Below are 20,668 nucleotides of genomic sequence, written 5' to 3'. Positions count from 1 at the left end.
AGGGGGTTGCAGAACAACAACAACAACAGGTTGTGACAGAACAACAGAAGCAGATCCAACAACAGGGGAGGGTTGTAGGACATGAGAAGCGGAAGTGGGGACCTCTAGAGACAAGGCCACAAAAACATCAGTAGGAGCAATAGGATCCGTGGGGGGCACGACATCATCCTCATGGGAGGAGCTAGCAGATGAAAAATTTGTAGCAATAACTATTAAGTGGTCAACAGTAGCATTCTTCCACTAGGTAGAAACCCCTTTGTTTTGTGGAGAAGAGAAACCTGAAGCAAGATGGCCAGTAGAGAAACATCTTCTGCAGGGAAAGGGGGAGGCCTTCAAAATCCAGCAGTTGTGACGAAGGCCTATCCCCCACCATAAGAACCACATCACCCGGGAGAGAAGCAAAGATGTCGATATCAACAAGAATGCGGGAAAAGGTAGTGTGTTCCATTGAGGACGTAGCATCATCAACCTTAAGGAAACGACCAATAGAGTTACTGATCGCCTCATAGCAAGAGTGCTCCCAGAAATGAAGAGGGAGATTGATGAGCCAAACCCAAACTGGACGCACATTAAGTGGTTCATTGAGGTTGAAAGAGGTTGTCCAAGACTTGATGGAGAGGGAGTGCACTCCCCAAGCCCATAGCTTACTCAAAATCAAATCCCTATCAACGGAAGAAGTGAAGGAAGCAACGTCCAATATGTTATAGCTAGAGACCCAAAGAAAAAAAAATGTTGGGGGGAGTAGGGTGTGGGATTGCCATGTTTGTTTGACTAATTTACATGCATCTACACAAGGGTAACGTCTCATTTTTTGGGTATTAATTTCCATGGGATCAAATCTTGTCTAGAATCGACAAAAGAGGAAAAGGTAGTGTCATAGATTGCACACAGAGGCAAAAATGTGGAAACAAGGTGGGGCAATGTTGACACCTTCTTTTGCAAGTGCATAATCATCTATGCCTACATCATCCATTGTTTGTAGTAGTCATATTGGCACAAGGGGAAGATGATGGTGAGTGGTAGTGATAAGGGAGGATCGATCAAAGTTATGTTTAATGTGCAAGCACGAGAAGCTATTGAGTCTCCTATTGCCAAATTCTTTTTTGCTAATGTCATCCTATTCTATGTGTCTCGTTCCACTTACTTCAAACAAATGGTTAAAGATATAGCCACTATTGGTCCTTCATTTGTACTCCCTAGAGATCATAAGCTACAAACCACCCCCATAGATAAAGAATATTCAAAGATTAATATGCTAATGGAGGATGTAAGGTTAACTTGGATGAGGTTTGGCTTCTCTATTGTGATGGATGGGTGGATTGATATTAGACATCGACCACTCATCAATATCATTTTCACATGCTACGTTGGTTCTTATTTTCTCAAAACAGTGGATGGTTTAGGGAAGCGTAAGGATATAGAATTCCAATTTAGAATTTTGAGAGATGCCATAGAGGAGATTGTGGTTGCTAATATCGTATAGGTAATCATTGATTCAACAAGTGTGCAAATTAGTTGGTTTGATGGTGGAGGGTGCTTACAAGAACGTCTTTTGGACCTCATGTTGTGTTCATGCATTGAAAGACATAGGGAAAATAGATTGGGTGAAGCAAGTGGTGGTGTAAGCTAGAGACATTCAAATGTTCATTTGCAACCACCACAACTCACTTGCTATCTTTAGATCATTTTCAAAGGAGTTCCTCAAACCCATTGAGACAAGGTATGCCACTTCATTTTGTTTCTTTAAAAATTTTAATATATGGAAGCATTGGAATATTGAGCCTTATATTGCTTTTAAATTTTAATGAATATAGGTATACTACCTATTTCATCTTGTTTGAGAGGATCCTTGAGGTGCATGAGCCTCTACAATTGATGGTGGTGAATATCGAGTGGGCTAAATGGCCTAATTCAATCTCTACTCAAGGAAAATCCATCAAACAAAAGATACTTGATGACAATTCGTGGTCCATTATGAGGTAGGACGTTGTTGATTTTATTAATAAATATTTATTAGATTGGTGATTTTCATTTTCATTGTTTTAATTTTAATATTTTTAACTTTATAACTCTTTGTTTGCATTATAGTTTTTTTGGTTTGCGGTGTCTCCCGCCCAAAAAATTTCAAACTCTTCCTCCTCTGCTCATGTCTCTTCTGTTGTTGCGTTGGTTGTGCATGGCGATGCTCGGCCGACACCTGATGTGGATCCTCATGTCTAGGGGGAGTCTGATGCCTCTCGGCCCTTGGATGCTCTTGTTGGGGTTTTGGGTGCGATGGGCTCCTCCCCGGTGTCCTCTCGTCTTAGTGCTACTAGTGTGCGGCCTGGTGTGACTCGGAAGCCATGACCTAGATCGTTTGGTGGGTTCGTTCCGGTTTCTAAGGCCATAGCTATCAATTTGAAAGATGATATGACAAAAGAAATTGTTTATAATGCTTCTATCCTCTCTGTACATGGTGTGATATGCCGCTTTAGGGGGTTTTGGCCTTCTCTTCCTTAGCTGCATGCTTGGAAATTTGAACACTGAGAGCCTCTTATCACAGGTAAAGTTCATATTTTCCCCATGGCTAAGGGGTTTTTCGTTGCAAAGTTTGATAATGCCCAGAATAGGGACAAAATTTTATGTGATCACTTTTTTAGCTGGGAGGATAAATTTTTGTTGATGATTAAGCCTTGGCACTTTGATTTTAACCCTTCTACTGAAATGTTTAATAAGATTTTGACCTGGGTTCGGCTTCCTAATCTTCCACTTCATTTATGGAATGATTCTCTTTTAGAGGAAGTGGGAGATTCCCTTGGTGATTTTCTGATGGTGGATGTTGAATCCTCTGATATTTACCACTCCACATTTGTTTGCATACTTGTTGACTTGGATATCTCAAATGAGTTGCCTGCTGAAATTTTACTTGATTTTTCAAAGGGTTCTTGGGTCCAATCTTTGGACTGTGAAGGGTTTGCCTTTCGCTACAGAAGATGTTTTAAAATTGGGCATGTTACTGAGCATTGTGGGTTTGAGAACAAGGCAACTAAGGCTACTTGGCGAAAAGGCACACCGATACAACATTATTCGGTGTCGAAGTTACCCGATCAACCTAGGAGTATTTCTGAGGTGGTTACTTTCGATCCACAGGATCTTGAGGCATCCCCTTCGGTTGTCTCTCTTGGTGGGGCTGTTGAATATGTGCATGTGTCTCTTGATGTCTCTCGTGTGAAGGAGACTCAAGAGGCTTTTTCTAGTGATAATGATTTGGCTAGTACTCTTGTTTTTACCAAATATGTTGACTTTCCTACTGATGCTGGGGTTTTGACGTCTGCTAGTTCTGGTGAGGCTATGTTTGTCGGATTGGTGATGCTGGGGTTTTGCCTTTGTTTTCCGTTGGTTCTAGTGAGGTTGAGACAATGGTTGGTGGCTCTCCTAAGGATTTTGGTGCGCTAGATTGGCATGTTAGGGTAGTGCAAGTGGAAGGGATGGATTTGTGTTAAAAACAAAAAATCTAAGTCCTTTAAGCCTTCTTTCGATATGACTCTCCCACCCCATAAGAGCAATTCTAAATGTAAACCTTGATGGTTCTTGGGTATGGGATGGTTTTTGGTTGGTTGCGGGTTGTTCTTTCAACAACTTTGTTGTTTTTGGTTAAGGGTGTCCTTTTTACCCATGGTTGTCTGGTGCTTTCCTGTTCCTTTTATTCAAACAACTTTCTGGTTGAGGATTCTAGTTCCTATCTTTTTCTGGTTGTAAAGGGTTTCAGGTCCCTTCAAAACTTGTTTTTTCCCTAATTGAAAACTTTTTGTTTGCATTTTTATTTTGCAAATATGTCTACTTTGTCATCTCACCTATTGTAGATGTCATTAGATATGCTTATACAAATTCTCCTAGTCTTGCAGAGATATATGAGGCATTTGACAACATGCTTAGGAAGATAAATAAAACAATTTTGGCTAAGGATCCTGCTTTGGGGTTATATAAGCCAACAAATTAGGCCCATTGTGATGTGGAGGTGGAACACAATGAACACCCTGCTTCATATTGCAGCCGATGCTCTAAATCCCAAATGGTATACACCAAGAGATGGAAAGGAGCCTCCATGTGATGACCTTGATATTTTAGATAGGTTCATAAGGGATATTAGCTTAGAGGGACCCTATTAGATGGTGGACATGGCACGAGAGGGATACACCACAATTGATGGTGTTTGCCACTCACTTCCTTTCATAGGTTGTCAGTTCCTTTGTTGCAAAGAGGAATCAATCAACATATGGCTTTATCCACTCCCTTAAGAGGAATAGACTTACCTCTAGATGAGCTAAGAAACTAGTGGTCATGCATAGTGCTCTTCAACTTCAGGATCGCTAGACTCCAAAGCATTTGTAGACTCCAACTTTATAGTGGGATGTTGAACTCTAAGATGTGGCTCAGGTTGAGGAGGAGGAGACATTAAGGGGATTGGTTGGGATTCTATTGGATGAGGTGGATGTGGACCATGGCAATGTTATGAGATGCAGATTAGGGGCAACAGTGTACTTTATTTTTTTGTATTTTCATATTGTAATTGACAATGAAACTATATGGCAACCCTCTGGCATTTTGTATGTTATTTCTTTAATATCACATGCATATTGATAATGAGTTTTGAATTATGTGCATATTGAGTATTGACAATGAATTTTGAACACAAATATTGTATGTTAAAACTCAATGTCAATTTGGGCACTTGGCATCAGTTTCAATTCCAACTCTGCTTTTTTTTTTGATGTTGTGTTGAAGTTATCTAAGATGGTGTAAAATAATATTTTATATTTAGTCTTTGAAAAGTGACTTTAATATTATAACATAAGTGATTACTATTTTATAGCGTATGTCTCCAAATGGGATGCCTAGAGTTGTGAGACATAAGTTGTTTTAAATAAATCATTTTGGGGACTTTTTCATGAGAATATTATATTTGCCCTAATTTCTCCCTCCAAGTCTATATATTGGGATTTTCAATTTTCATTGTTGAGGATGAAAGCTCTCAACAATTGTTCTAGTTTCGGTGGTAAAAGAACCACCCTAGATTGTTGTTGGATTTCAATCAAAGAATACTTGATTTTTTTGTTTTAGCAAAGTGGATTTTTGTAAAGATGAAGATTTTGTTGGCAATATGTGTTGTCATTGATGTCAGACAAAATGTGTTGTCTTTGATGATGGGTTCTGGATGATGAGCAGTTGTCATGTGGTCATTGATGTTGTGTTGTCATGGTTTGGTGAGGAAGAAGTTAAACAATACTTATGGTTGATGGTCGCAATTGCCTTGGGTTGTGGATGTCCACCTTTCTTGGTGTTTGATGTCTACATTCAGTATGATGTGTTGATGATAGTGATGATATTATTATGATGATTAGTTGTGGATTTGTAGCATGATGATGTTGGTTTGGATGTGTTTTCCTTGGCCTTGTGCTAGTGTGCTTTAATGATCATATTATTTGTAGAGTTTTGTGATGCAAAGACTATGAATGTTTGGTGGTGATTGTTGTTGAAGTTCGTTGCTTGTAACAATGGTTCAAGTACTTGTCTTAGAACATTCAACTTCAATATGCAAGTCCTTGTGTATTTTTCCATGGAGTTCTGAGCTTCAACTTGCAAATCCTTATGCATCTTGCTCTAGGATGGTTGATCCCAATTTGCAAGTCTTTTTAGGTGGCAGTGAGCCTAAAACAAATTTGTAATCATTTCATATATTGAGTAAACTCACTCTCACCATCTTTTTTTCTTGTATGAGTTTTCCTTGTAAACTCACTCTCACCATATTTTTCATTGTTGCTGATTAAGTTTAAAGATAAGTCGATAATTTTTTGGAAAGATAAAAGTTACAGTTTATTTTATGCGAATCGCCCTTCATAATTTTGGCACATTTGTAATCATAATAGTTGTATACCCATTAGCCAAGTTTTCGAGGGTATAACTTTAATTCATTATCACAAAATAGTTTGCGAATTGTGCTATTTTACGAAAATTCATTCAAATCTAAATTAAGTTACTAGAAATTCATTCAATTCTAAATTAAGTTCTAGAGTAAGGAAGTGAATTTTCTACACGGAGGTTCTGGTTCTACTCTGGTGAGAAGGGAATAGGTTCTGGTTTCGGTTGTTAAGGCAAGCGTATATCAATTGTACTGTAGGGAACTCTAATTGGTGACGAAAGTGAATTGAGCGATCTACCCGTATTCATCACTCTCCATCAAGGCCCGTAATGGCCGAAAATCTTCACTCTCGACAGAAGGGAGTGAGAAGTTGATCCTCTGGTTCGGCTAATGGGAGAGCCCCAACTTAAACCCCCGCAATTGATCTACAATAACCATATAAACAACCGGTGGCCATAACCTCACTCAATGCGATCTATCTAATTTTAATTCAAACTCTAGTTTTACTTCAAAATCTGTTTTCTATTCATTTTTTCACAATTGAAGAGTTATGCTTTCTAAATTAACTTATGCATTGTTCTGCAGATGCAAAACCAAAAGTTAGGTCCACTGTAATTCACAATATATTTCAGATCTTTGGATGCCCATCAACGGGAATTCGAAATCAGCCGCTATTCACATATCCTCCAACACACAAAGTTATATACTTCTCTATTAGATAAAAACTAAACTACCTTTCAATCCTTTAATCTCCCGGTCCAAGAGAGAACGTTTCACGAAACACTAACAAAAAAAAATAAAAAAAATTCGAAACCCTAACCAAAAAAGGATCAGATAAGCCAAATCTTAAGCCAAAGCTGAAACCGAATCCAATCCCATTAAGTGAACCGAGTCAATTAGAACCTGTTGGGATATTAAATAGCATCAATAATTTTCAGTGGATTGACAGATTTCTTTGCTCATCACATTGACCGACTGTTTGTAACAAATTATATTAAAATCTAATTTTAGCAATCACATGCTCACTCAGAACTTCTTAGAGGGTTGTTGCCTTCATCGAAACGAATGCTTCTAAGGCAAACAAGTTTTATCATCATAGTGAACAATAGTTTCAGATATTATAAATGAAACAGAACAGTGTTCTCATAGAAAAGTTAACAAAACGGCTACAAATCTATATTTTACCAGCTAAAAACAGTGCAAAGCACCGAATCGATGGATCCCTAGCAATAGCTACAAGTAAAGTGATTGATGCTCCTAAAACAAAAATGATTAACAAAAGCTTTTAATTTTACACTCTTCTATAAAAATTTAATTACTTGATAATAACTTTTGAAACATTTATTAGGCACATATTCTTCTCTGCTCAAATTTTGAAAGTTTTTACATCTCAGGAATAGAAAATCACAATAGGTAGAAACTCTAATAGTAAGTTTACTCTAACAAGTAGAGTAGGTAAAAATAGTATAATTGTTTAGTATGGCTATAGCCTTCAATCAAGTTTACTCTAACAAGTAGAGTAGGTAAAAATAGTATAATTGTTTAGTATGGCTATAGCCTTCAATCAAGTTTACTCTAACAAGTAGAGTAGGTAAAAATAGTATAATTGTTTAGTATGGCTATAGCCTTCAATCATTCTATCATTACTTAATATAGAATCAATTATTTTAAATTTTTTTACAAATTATTCACAGGTTATGGTTTTTAAACAAATGTATACAAAATAGTTTAAGAATTGTACTGTTTTACCTAAATCCATTCACTAATCTAAATTAAGTTAGGTGGATCTTCTGCACAGAGGTTCTGCTCCTGCTCTGGTAAGAAAGGGAATAGTTTCAGGTTCTGGTTCTGGTTGTTAAGGCAAGCGCATATCAATTGTACTGTAGGCAACTCTAATTGGTGACGAAGTGAATTGAGCGATCCACCCGTATTCATCACTCTTCCACTAAGGCCCGTAAAAGTCTTCCTTCTCTCCACCGAAGGGAAAGAGCGGTTGATGATCTGATTCGGCTGATGGCAGAGCCAACTTAACACCCCGAAACTAATCTACAAAAACCATATTAGCAACCGGGGCACATAACCTCACGTAATGCGATCTACCTAATTAACGACTACCAGTTTAATTCACTCAATGACCTTCAATTATTTTAATTCAATATCCTACTTCTATTTCGCAATCTGTTTTCTATTCAATTTTTTCACAATTGAAAGAATCAGGCTTTGTAATTTAACTTGAGCATTGTTCCGCAAACCAAACCAAAAGCTAATGTCCATTGCAATTCACAATATATTTCAGATCTTTGGATGACCATTAATGGGATTCAAAATCAACCACCGTTCACACATCCTGACACTTCAAAAAAATTCTGCACTTCAACTAAAACAAAAATGAACTACCTCCAATCCTTTAATCTCCCGAACTAAGATACAACGTTTCACGAAAAGGTAGAACACGAAACCATAATAAAAAAAATAAAAATCAAAACCCTAACCAAAAAAGGTTAAGACACGCCAAACCCTAAGCCAAAGTGTAAACCGAATCCAAATCCTATTAAGTAAGCCGAGTCAATCAGAACCTGTTGAGATATAAAATAGCATCAATAATTTTCAGTGGATTGACAGATTTCTGTGTTCATCACATTGACCGGCTGTTTATAACAAATAATATAGAAATCTAATTTTAACATTACATGCTCACTCAGAACTTCTTAGAGGGTTGTTGCCTTCATCGAAACGAATGCTTCTAAGGCAAACAAGCTTTATCATCATAGTGAACAATAGTTTCAAAAATTAAAAAATGCAACAGATCAGGGTTCACAGAAAAGCTAACCAAACCGCTACCAATTTATATTTTACCAGTTGAAAAACAGTGCAAAGCACCGAATTGACGGATCGCTAGCAATAGCTACAATAATCTGGATAATCTGAAGGCACCAAATCGACCGATCACAACCAATCGCTACAAAAATCTGAATAAAATCAAAGCACGTCGCGCATATCAGACCTGAATGCGCAGTTGTATATATAACCTTCTACTGCAAACCCTAAAATAGAGAACCCTAATCTGATTGCCAACTAGAGAAACCCCAATGTTTGACGCCTAAAATTGACGGTCGACGCTGCTTGTAATGTAATTAATTAATGACGGTTATCGACCCCACCCTCTTTTTCAGGTTGGTTGCCATTCAGTCATATATTTAGGTATCATATAAAGGACTTCTAAAAAAAAGTGTCTTTTTTGTTTCCTTTTTTTTATATATAAGGATTTGGTTAATGTTAATTTTTATCTTTTAGCTTAAATTTGACAATCATTCATGTGTCAAAATATTAATATTAATTATAAATTTAATATTTAAAATAAAATAAAACAATTTGAAGGTAAATAAAATAGTTTCAATAATAGTAGGTAATGTAGTCTTCTAAAAATTTGATTATTTTTATGATAAAAATATTAATCATATTTAGATAGTCTTCATATTTTGGTCCTATGATAATTAGTTAAAAAATATATATTTAAGGATTTATGAGTCGTGATTGATTCAATGTTTGATTTGTTTTTTTTTTATAAATTTTCGATTGATATACTTCTATATTAGAAAATTAAGACTTGTTAAACATTTGAATATATGACTTAATAAAAATTGTAATTAATTGTTGCTTCTTCTTTGAGTACAGATTTGAGCTTCTACATTTATTTGAACTATAACTTTAGATATGAAATTTTCTTAATTCCAGGTCTATCACTTGTTTGCGATGATTTTAATAAGCTACAAAAAATGATTGTGTGATATGGAAGTTGACTAGGCAATTGTGATTGCTCTCCTTTGGTATTATGATTGATGATGATAAGTAGTTATGTAATCTGTGATAGAATGTTGATGTAATATTCATATCACATGATAGTACTATGTGTATATGGTGAAAAAAATGATGATGATAAACTATTGCAAAACCACAAAGATCCAACTACAACAAACCCTAGTTCTACAATAAAGCATTCACCATACACCAACGAAGAAACCTAAGAACATGCAAATCAACAAATTGAAACAATAATACCATTCACATGCCAAGTAGGGTTTGATCTCCACTGTCTCCTATCTCCATTGATCTTGTTTGATATATTTGCTCTTAGATTTTTGTATTGTGCACAAGAGCTCAACAAAGAACGGATTGTGATTGTGAAGTCGCTTGATTGCATAAAGATTGTTGGATTAGATTATGATTGTGAAGGGATAAATGAATCCTCTTATAAAGAAGATACTTTAGAAAATGGAGGGATAAGATTAAGAGGTGAAAGAAAGAAATGGTCGGCTAGGATTAAAGGATAGGTAAAAGAAATAATAAAATAATGAAGGGGGTAGGTAGAGGAAAATTAAGGTCATGAAGAGAAAAGGCTAATGAATTAATTAAATAAATAAAAATTCATTTAATTAATAGAAGAAATGCGACCAATTAAATAAATAAAATATTTATTTAATTTAGGGAAAAGATGATTTAAACAAAAAATATTTATTTAAGGAAAGGCTAAAAGAGGATTAATCAATTAATTAAATAAATAAAAATCTATTTAATTAACAGAAGGCTTGGGATAAAATAATTAAATAAATAAAATATTTGTTTAATTAAGCTAGGACAATTTTAGGTGTCTACACAATGATTCCCTTGAGGTGTGGAAGTTGTGTTCTTCGAATATTAAAATCTTAGGGTTCATCCTTAAATGCAAATTTAAAGGTGGCAAATGAAATGTTTTGTGCTTCAAGTCTACACATTGTGACTAGTTGAGATAATTAAGTTAACCTAAATTAGAATTAGAATTTTAATTTTTTTACAAATTATGGAATTAGCTTGGGTCAATCCTACAAATTGCAAAGCTTAAATAGTTAGGATTTATAGAAAAACTAAGAATTATGATCAATCCCTATAAATGAGTGTGAACAAAAACAAGGCTTGAAATTTGTATCACTTTCAATAGAAATTGCACCACTTATACATTTATCATTGCATAAAAAATAATTAGATTAAAGTGAATCCACAAAAAATCATTAGAAAAATAATTCTCTTATGAAATATAAATAGTAACAATATCTTTATCTCAGAGCTAAATTGTTCTTCAATGGTGATTATAAGAGTAACTTCTATGTTTATTTTCATTCTAATGTTTATTTATTATTTTCTAATTTGAAGATGGGAATGATGTGGTGAGTGACTAATATAAGAGAAAGATTGTGGCATCGATCAATAAGTAATGAGATTAAATATGTAGTCTTTATTGAAAGTAATGAAATGAAAGCTTTTAATAATACCCACAAAACTAAGTAAACTAAGGAGCCAATGATTGAAACAACTTTTCTTTGCACATGAACAATTACAATAGGTCTCATCTTGGTCACAACTATTGATAGCCATTTCCTTTATAACTTTGGATCTTTTATTATGAATATTGATAAAAAATGTATTGTTTGAACTCCCATTCTCTCTTCAAAAAAGAAATTCAAGAAGTCAACCTTTAAGATATTGGTGTATTTGATCTAGATGTCCTTATAATATAGATATTCCATGATGTAGTAATAGTCAATTTCCACCAATCTCAAAGTACAAAAGTGACATGATTTATATTTTCCTAATCTTCTTTGGGCATTTTCTAATCTTACACCTAAGACAATGCAAGTTGGTTAATAGTTGAGCTATTAAAACCTATTTATTTTTAATTTTATTTTTGTTCTTACATATAATTTTTGCTTGCAGTCACATGTGGGATTGAATTCTCTAATGTAGCATTCTCTCTTTCACCCAAGTAGCTTTGCTTCATGACACACCAACTTTTTTTCTCACACATCTATTGATTCCTTCATTAGTGTTTGGACACACTTGCATGCTAGTGTTTCATTTATTCATTCACTTGGTATTTTGTTTCATTCACATGCTCTTTCTTCTATATAAATTTTCCACAACCACTATTCTAGGGCAACAAATTGACTCCATGCTCTCTATTCTCTTTGGATAAGCTAGCAACTAGATCAAATTCAATGCTTCTAATCAAAAAGTGCTTGCCTCGGCTAATGGGATCTCATACAAAATTTAAGTTTTAATTTTGAAACTAATTGTGATTAAATAATTTTGTGACTATAGTATCCAAATTCAACTCAACACTATCATATGTAAGTCAAATATGATAGGTACATACATTACACATGTATGGCTTATCAATTGATAAATCATTCCTAGTCACATGGAAAAAACAAGTGTAGTAGAGAAGTGTCTAGAGGACTACCTTCTTTGTATGGGAGAAGTATCTTAAATGTGGCAATGACTTTCACTTGAAGGATATATGTTGCTCTTGTGAGATTCCTCTCTCCATGAGGAAATAGTTCTCTATGGATGGTAGTGTTATATAATTGTTTAAATCATTTACATGGAGTGTGTTGACTTCTAATTGCATGGTGTACATGTCTCAATGGGCATGTTCGAGGGTGATGTTTTTGCAAATTGCTTTAATTTCTAAGAGAGCTTCTTCATATTCTTGTTCAATGGCTAAGATTTGTTTATTTTCTTATTAAATTCTTCGCAATGCCTCTTATTGTTCAAAACCTTTTATTAGTGCGAGAAGTGGTATTTGTTCTCTTAATTCATTCAAGGTGACTTCTACACAACCTGTTCTCACTATTGGACACATTATATATGAAATGAAAAAGTTTATGCAAGCGCGATGAATAAGCGAGTGTGATTTTCCTTGATAAGTTAAATATTTATACATGTTTGATCTTTGTTTTCAAGTTAATGAGTTGTATTCATTAGTGATGACTGTTTTACAATTAAAACCAAGTTTGAGAGATTGTTGGATTGAATGCAAAAGTTCTAGTATTTTTTTCCTTTATTCTTTTTGGCATTTGTTGGTTGTTTTTAACTAATTTGATGCTTTTGTAGTGTCTTTGTGATTTTTGAGTATGAAAACATTAAGATAAAACTTTATTAATTAAGCTAAAATGTATGTAAGGAAAGAGCTAAAAGACAAATGAATCTATAAAATAATTAATTTTTCTTTTTCTATTAAATTTGATTAGAATGAAACTCACAAAAAGAAAACCTAACACTCATGCAAAATAAAAATGTTAATTAAATTTATATTTTTGTGGCTTTTAGAGTGTTAAAGTTGATAGTAAACCTCATATCTCCCAAGAATCACTAACAACCAAAACACCTATCACATGAAGAGAAAAAATCATTGAATATGCTAAGCAACCTTGAGAACATAGTTGATCCAAATATGCTACATGACTGATCTTTTGTATTGAATGACTCTATATGATTACAATCTATAATAATGAATGCTTATAAAAGAAAAACACAAACTCTAGGCGAGGATTATATTCGATCATGACAAGTGTACTCATATTGTGCTATGAGACAAAATGATCTAAAAATAGAAAAGTAGGCCTAAGTTTAGCTTAAGTATGATAAAGTTAAAGAGAACCTAATTAATTAATAAGATGATTTCCTATTATGGTCTAACCTTGAGTACAACTTAGGTAGCAACTAAAAACCTAATGATAAATGCAATGATGGATGCATGGTGGGTCAAGTTACTACAAGGCTTGATAAGATACCCTTGCAAAAATAAAAGAAATCTCTCATAACCGAAGAAAAAGAGAAACTATCATGGAAAAAAAACTCCTCCCCAAAAGAGAGAAAATGAAATAAATGCATACTAGCCAGTGAAATAAGGAAAGGAGGAATTGATATAACCCGTAAAGGAATACATTTGTCATATAAGTACAATAAATGTTCCCCCAATTGGAGAGAGAAGATGAGGAAATGAATCCCCCCATAAATAAGTTGCTCATGTGTCAACGATGAAAGATTGAATACATAACATAATCCACTACTTACAACCGAAATTTCTCCCCTTAGGAGGAAATGCATCCACAACTGATTGGAGAAGCCATTCTCATAAGCTACATGAATAGGGAATGCAAATTGAAATGATGTGTGCCTCTAAAAACTACTCAAATGTCCACATGGTGAAATGATATGATGTTAATCCAAAATCCTACGAAGAATGATGTATAACAAGCTCCAAAGATTATGATGATGAGTTGCCAGTGATGTTATGGCTACTAGAAAAGAGGAGATGAATATCCTTGAAATAATCCTCCAAATTTGCAATATGACACTCTACAAACAAGGATGATATGTTTGCAATCTATAACAATCCCAAGTAGTTGTACGTGGAAGAGAATGAATGTGGATTGTTACATTGATTTAATAGGGTCTATGGATGTGGTGATACCAATCTAATCAAGAATAATAGAATATGGAGATGGGGTTTTGATACAAAGAGTGGGAATAAGTAGACAAGCTTTTGAACCATCAAAACATACAAGACTTGGGATATACTCAGGCTCCTCTAAATTATCATTATCAAAGGGTATATTATTTGCATCATCGAGTTGAATGAGATAATATATATTAGAGTACTCTAGGAATGAAGAGATATGAGGGTCTTCATGGATATCCCAATAAAGTTTCACTTCAATCGCCAGTTCGCGATAAAGTTTCTTCTTTTCTTTGCAGTAAGTGTTTGTCTTGTGGAGTGAGATAGTTTAAAATGAGACACGAGCAACATTTGTGCTTTAACCAAATCAATCTTTTGGGTAGATCAACATCCTAGTGTGAATGACGATCTTGTTTCCTTATCAACGTCTATCCTTAATCAAGATGCTATAAACATTGTGACCAAATCAAAATTTAAACATTTGTGGCACGAGGATTTCATTGATTGTTGGTTTAGGTCTTCTATTTTTCTTTGATTTGATCTTTTGGTGTCATGGTTACCATGCCTCTTAAGGATGTCTACGTACTAGAGTGGTTGAGATGGGGCATGATCACTTAATTGTTGTTTGTGGATTGTTCTCTAGTAACATTATGGCTTGTTCGAGGATATGGTGGCCTATGACCAACAAGAATACAATGAGTCTAGTGTGAACAAGGACATTCCTTGTTTGCTAGTGTCTTATCTCCATGCAAATGGAATGCCAACTATCTAGGTCTAAATCATATCTAGATGGTCACAATCATTTGACATAATAATCTGAATGATGACAAACGTACAAGAGATCATCACCCTCATATCTTCTATCTTCCATCAATCCTTCTATTGCCTTCCTTTTACCCTTCATCCTAGTAGTCCCATATTAATTGACTGAGTATAATGACACACTAAAAATACTACGAGCATGGATTGCAATAACATCTATCCCACATCACCACATGTCGGTCATACATGTATAAGCATATCATATAACATACATCCTACATCCAAATAGGTTAGTACATATACATATTCAATATGATCATTATGCATCATAGTCCATCATATAGAAACCATACATCATATAGAACCATCATGTAAAATCATAGCACAAACACATCTCATCATAAGCATCATAGTAGATAAGTCTTAACTACATCACATAGTACACCATGCATAATTTATCACATAATCACATAAATATCATAGGAAGCATATAGAATCATCACATCACATAAGAACACGTACATGTAGTTCCTGCCATTAATAGATCTCATCTCATATATAATAAAAAAATAATGTGTCATCTAAAATGATGTCAAAATCATAATGACTATTGGGAGCCCCAAAATCACCCTAGGTGTCTGCATATCATCGTACAAAAAGCATACAAAATTTGGATTGAATGGGGCTATGACGAGCTACTGCGCTTGGAGCCAGCTAGTATTGAAGGTCTCTAAAGCCCTGGTTCAATTCCTACTCCTCATGTTCTTGAGGGTGGTGGTCCCCCTCTTGTTGACATTGCTTCTCCTAATGGTGCCTGTAGTGGCCCCATAACTCCACCGTTGTCTATCTATTTCCTCTAAGCCCTACCTTGTGAGCTCATGGTAAAGCTCCTTGCTCCCTACCCTATTGGTATTGTAGCCTCATATAATTGCCTCCAGTATTTTGTCTCCTAGGTTGCCCTAAAAACAAAATCCATCTCAGATCTAACATCTCCTTATTGTGTGTCTCTCACTTGCTCGATGGCCTCCTTCACCCTGCCATCTTGTTGGATGGTGATATCCCTCTCCCTAACTAGTGTCTGCACCTACTGCCTCAAGGTCGCTATATGTGTAGCATGTTCCTATTTCTGTGCATCCTGTATCTATATCTAAGTTTGCAGTGCTACCACATCCTCTTTTGGTCCTCATCCCCCTCCACCCTCTCCTCTCTTAGGATCTTGCTATCTTGGTGCCTATAATGGTACCTGCACCTATCTTTGTATTTGTGCCTATCTGTGTCTTTGCATCTACGCACCATGTGCTCCTCTAAACCTGTCCTCCGCTACCCTTGGGTGGCCTAGGTGGTTGTTCTCTCTGCCTTCATCTCCCTCATCATCTCCCTCTCCACCATATCCCCGACCTTGTTCTCCTTGGCCTCTCTTGTGTCTCCTCTTGTGTAGTGCCTCTCCATTTGTGTCATTGTCTATCCACACGTGTAACTCACCTAGGTTTGTCAACTGTGGGAAGGGGTGCACTTGGAAGTAAGCCTCAAACTCTAGAGTCGTCATTACGTCTACCACATCCTATTGTAAATCCCACTATACTAGAACTAGTGCCCTAAAATTTGCCATTGCCACCTCATAAGATGGTGTAGGCTCCCAAAAAGGTATCTCTTGTTGTGTCCTCATGAACTCAACTCAACCCATTGGCCGCCCCTGAATGTGGCCAAACTGTCTCGACACCCTATTTGGTAAATGTCTCTTAATGATGTATGGTGTCCTCCCAATCATGCATCGAGTCTAATAGTAGTAGGGTAGTACCTCAGTGTCCTCCTCCCACTCATTGTAGTGTCAGTAGGGTCTACATATCACAATTTCTATGTCATCAATCACCCATGTCCAATACTTTGTCTCCCTAGATGTGGTTGGGAGACGATCATGCTATACATATGCACATACGACTATCCCACGCTGTGAAACCTATAACACACTGGCCTAGTCATTGCAATATGCTCGTATTTGAACACATGCAACAGTGTAACCTCTATAGATAGTCTGCATCCTCCTAAGTACACAAAGTGATGTAGATCATGATATAAGTGAGGCAATAAACATAGCCCCCATGTAAACCATGTCCCCTCGATCAACGTCATCTCCATAACTCGTCCCCATCCAATTGATAACCCATGTCTCATCTCCTTTGGGAAGATATATCCATTGATAACCTTTCCCACAACTGCTAGAAGTAGTGCACTTGAGTCAACCATCTCATCCCAACTAAGATTCCCTCCTTGGATCTATAGATCATCATCATCAAAGACTCAACATAGAGCATCCACATTGTTGTCCCTATCATAGACAACCAACTCTCCATGTATTAGAAGGCACAAAATTCAATAGGAATCCTCAAGTGTAACAAACATATCTCTTGTAGGTAGGTGGAAAGAGCTCATCTCACTGTACCACTGCTCGACAAATGCAAAAAAGTAGTCCTAGACTTTCCCTAATCTCGGGCATGAATGTCGCATACCATAGTCCAAGTGACACCATAGTTTGGAAGTGACCCTAGTATAGCTTGATCATCATCGATCAAATGGGGTCTCAATATTTGTCTACATGGGAATCGCTCCTATGAATCCAAAGGTGCTAAATTAGTCTGCAATCACAAAACACAATCACATCAACATCAAAATCAATTTTATCAACTTACTTAAGTCATATCAAGATTTATCAACTTTATCCTATCTAGCAACTTTATCAGCTTCATTAGTTGCTACTTAGTTTATCCTATTGGGGAAACAATCGGATTTTATTAGTTCGATTGGTCATCCTATCTGTTGTAGTTGTTTATCACATCTACAACATTCCTATCCCCTAGACTGCTCTTTGATCATATACGTGTTGATATTTATTATACATACATAAAGAATACCTATACACAATTTTACATTATACATACCTGACATCAACCTTATACGTGCTCCTAAACCATAAACACGTCAGTAAACCACATACACAATTTTGTGTACCATAGACAAGCTAAGAGCCATATATGCGCTATCATGCTAGATACACACTAAGGACTAACTTATACATGTTTTCAGTGGAGTCTTATCTTGCTGCGTTTTTGGCTAACTACTTTTCCTACCCTATTTATGAGGTAATAAATGCATAGCAAAGGGGAAGTGAAGGTGTACTTACTGGATCCCCGTACTCCTATAGCCACTCGTGCCTCTGTACTTGCTAATAATTGCGGAATCACTCTGCCATCTCGCTATATGCTTCACACTCCTATGTTCTGCTTTGTGCCTTTCTCTCCAATTGTGATGGATGCAAATGAGAGGATACTCCCCTCAAGCTCCTATTTATAGGTGTTGTAACCCTAATTGCTCGTGTTACCCCTTCGTCGTCCCCATTATTCCTTGTGACCTATTCCTGGTCCATTTTTTTCACCAAACTAACTCTGTCTTTACCTTTTCTTGCCTAGCCTATCCTTTCTCTTGTTGAGAGATTGTCTAAGCTCTGCTTCCACCTTTTTCACCCAATCTCTTGAGCGGACATACCATCTTTGAATGGGCAAAATCATGTATTGATTAAATTTTCTGGTTCGAAACTATGCAATAAATTGCATTGTCTCAAAGAGGGGCAAAATATAAACACCTAAAATTGTCCTAGCCTAATTAAATAGATATTTTTATTTATTTAATTATCCCCTTTTCTTCTATTAATTAAATGAATATTTATTTGTTTAATTAATTCACTAAACCTTTTCTAAGCCTTTTTCTATCCTAATTTAAATAAATATATGTATTTATTTAAATTCCCTTTTTCCTAAATTAAATAAATATTTTATCTATTTAATTTATGTGGCCTTTCTTCTATTGATTAAATTAAGTTATTTAATTTATTTAATTAATTCATTAACCTTTTTTTCCTTTTCATTCATCTAAAAGGCAGGTGACCCCTTTTCCATCTTAACTACTTCTTTATTTTTTTATTTCCTCTACCTACCCTTCAATCTTAGTTGACCATCTTTTATCTCACCTCTTAATCATATCCCTCAATTTTTATGATATTATCTATAAAAGGTCTCCGTCCTCTCTTTCATATCAAAATATTGGAGTATACTTACATTTTGCCGAATTTACTTTAGCCTAGATCATCACAATCAAGTCTACATCATCACAACCACATCCATTCTTCATTGAGCTCTTGTGCAAGCATAAAAATTTGAGAGAAGCCACATCAAAAAAAGATCAATGGAGATAGGAGAACAATGAAGATCAAACCCATTTGAATGTGTGAAGGTATCATTTTTTTTTTTTTAATGATTTTTCATATTTGATGGTTCTTCATTGATGTTTGTTGAATCTCATTGTATATCTAGGGTTTTGTAGTTGTAACTAGGGTTTGTAATATAGGGTTCAAAACATATACACCTATCACACCATCTTGTATATTTGACTGAATCTTTATGAACACAAGGCCAATAGTAACCAATATTAAGGATTTTTAGGGTTGTTATTTTAGCTACAAAATGACCTCCATAAGGCTCATCATGACATGCATGAAGAATGTCATGAATTTCATCTTCTTTGAGATGTCTCATAACAATGTCTGGACTAGTATAAAAGAGGTAACTTGCAATCCAAGAGTAAGAGAAACTTTTCTCCACTAACTCACATCTTTCCTTAGGAGAAAAATAAGAAGGGATCCTTCCAAAAACCAAATAGTTGGCAATATCCACATACTAGGTCATGAGTTTGAAGGGAAAATGGATGCTCGTTAGAAAAAGAGTCATCAATTAGAGATATACTTCTGCATGTATGAGTCTACACAAGAAATCTACAACTACATTTTCTTTGTTAGGTTTGTCAACAATTGTAATGTCAAACTCCTACAACAAAAGTAACCATCTCACTAATTGTACTGTTACAATTGGTTTGTTCATTAAATACTTTATTGCTGCATGATTAGTATGGACACAAATTGAATATCTTGTGATGTTGTGTTTGAACTTGTTTATAACATAAACCACTACTAACATTTCCTTCCCTGTTACAGTATAATTGAGTTCAACTGCTTGCAAGTTCTTACTAACATAATAGATTGCATACTCTATTATCCCCTCTTTCTGTCCTAACACTGCTCCAACAACAATGATCTGAAGCATTTGTGTATGTGAAATGGTAGGCTCCAATTTGGTCCTATGAGAACAAGGGCCTTTGTTAAAAAATATTTCAATTTCTGAAAAGCTTGTTGCTAATCGACAATCCATTAAAACTCAACACCTTTGGAAAGAAGAAAAAACAATGGTAATGCAAGCTTACTAATATCTTTAATAAACCTTCTATTATAACCTGCATGACCAAGAAAGCTCTTGACATCTTTTTGCTTCAAGGGCATTGACAAATTTTTAATGACCTCTATTTTCATAAGGCCAACTTGTATACCCTTTTGAGAAACATGGTGGGCAAGCACCACTCCTTCTTGCATCATCATGTAGCATTTCCCATTGCTTAATGAGAGGTTGTGATCCTTACATATTTGAAGCACTTTGGTCAAATTGGATAAGGCTTCTTTATAATTGTTAGCATAAGTGGTGAAGTCATCCATATATACCTCCATACAATTATGTGTGAGATTCAAAAAAATGCTAAGAACTACTATATGAAATGTTGCAGGTGCATTGCAAATATCAAAAGGTAGGATGAAATATGTATAGGTGCCCCAAGGATAGACAAATTTAGTTTTG

The 20,668-nt window shown here is 35.4% G+C and overlaps 3 non-coding genes across 3 annotated transcripts; all 3 read right to left on the bottom strand.

Moving 5' to 3' along the window:
• Positions 1-6,791: 6,791 nt before the first annotated feature.
• On the bottom strand, positions 6,792-6,870 carry LOC131040416 (small nucleolar RNA snoR14). Its single transcript, XR_009104858.2, has one exon. It is a non-coding gene; the product is annotated as a small nucleolar RNA snoR14 (small nucleolar RNA).
• A 51-nt stretch (positions 6,871-6,921) lies between these two features.
• Positions 6,922-7,001, bottom strand: LOC131857228 (small nucleolar RNA U61). The gene has a single exon (XR_009358617.1). It is a non-coding gene; the product is annotated as a small nucleolar RNA U61 (small nucleolar RNA).
• Positions 7,002-8,464: 1,463 nt separating this feature from the next.
• Positions 8,465-8,543, bottom strand: LOC131040417 (small nucleolar RNA snoR14). The gene has a single exon (XR_009104859.1). It is a non-coding gene; the product is annotated as a small nucleolar RNA snoR14 (small nucleolar RNA).
• Between the last annotated feature and the right edge of the window lie 12,125 nt (positions 8,544-20,668).

This window comes from Cryptomeria japonica, chromosome 7 (genome assembly GCF_030272615.1).
Source record: "Cryptomeria japonica chromosome 7, Sugi_1.0, whole genome shotgun sequence".
NCBI classification, from domain to species: Eukaryota; Viridiplantae; Streptophyta; class Pinopsida; order Cupressales; family Cupressaceae; genus Cryptomeria; species Cryptomeria japonica.
This window is presented reverse-complemented; position numbering and strand designations above follow the sequence as displayed.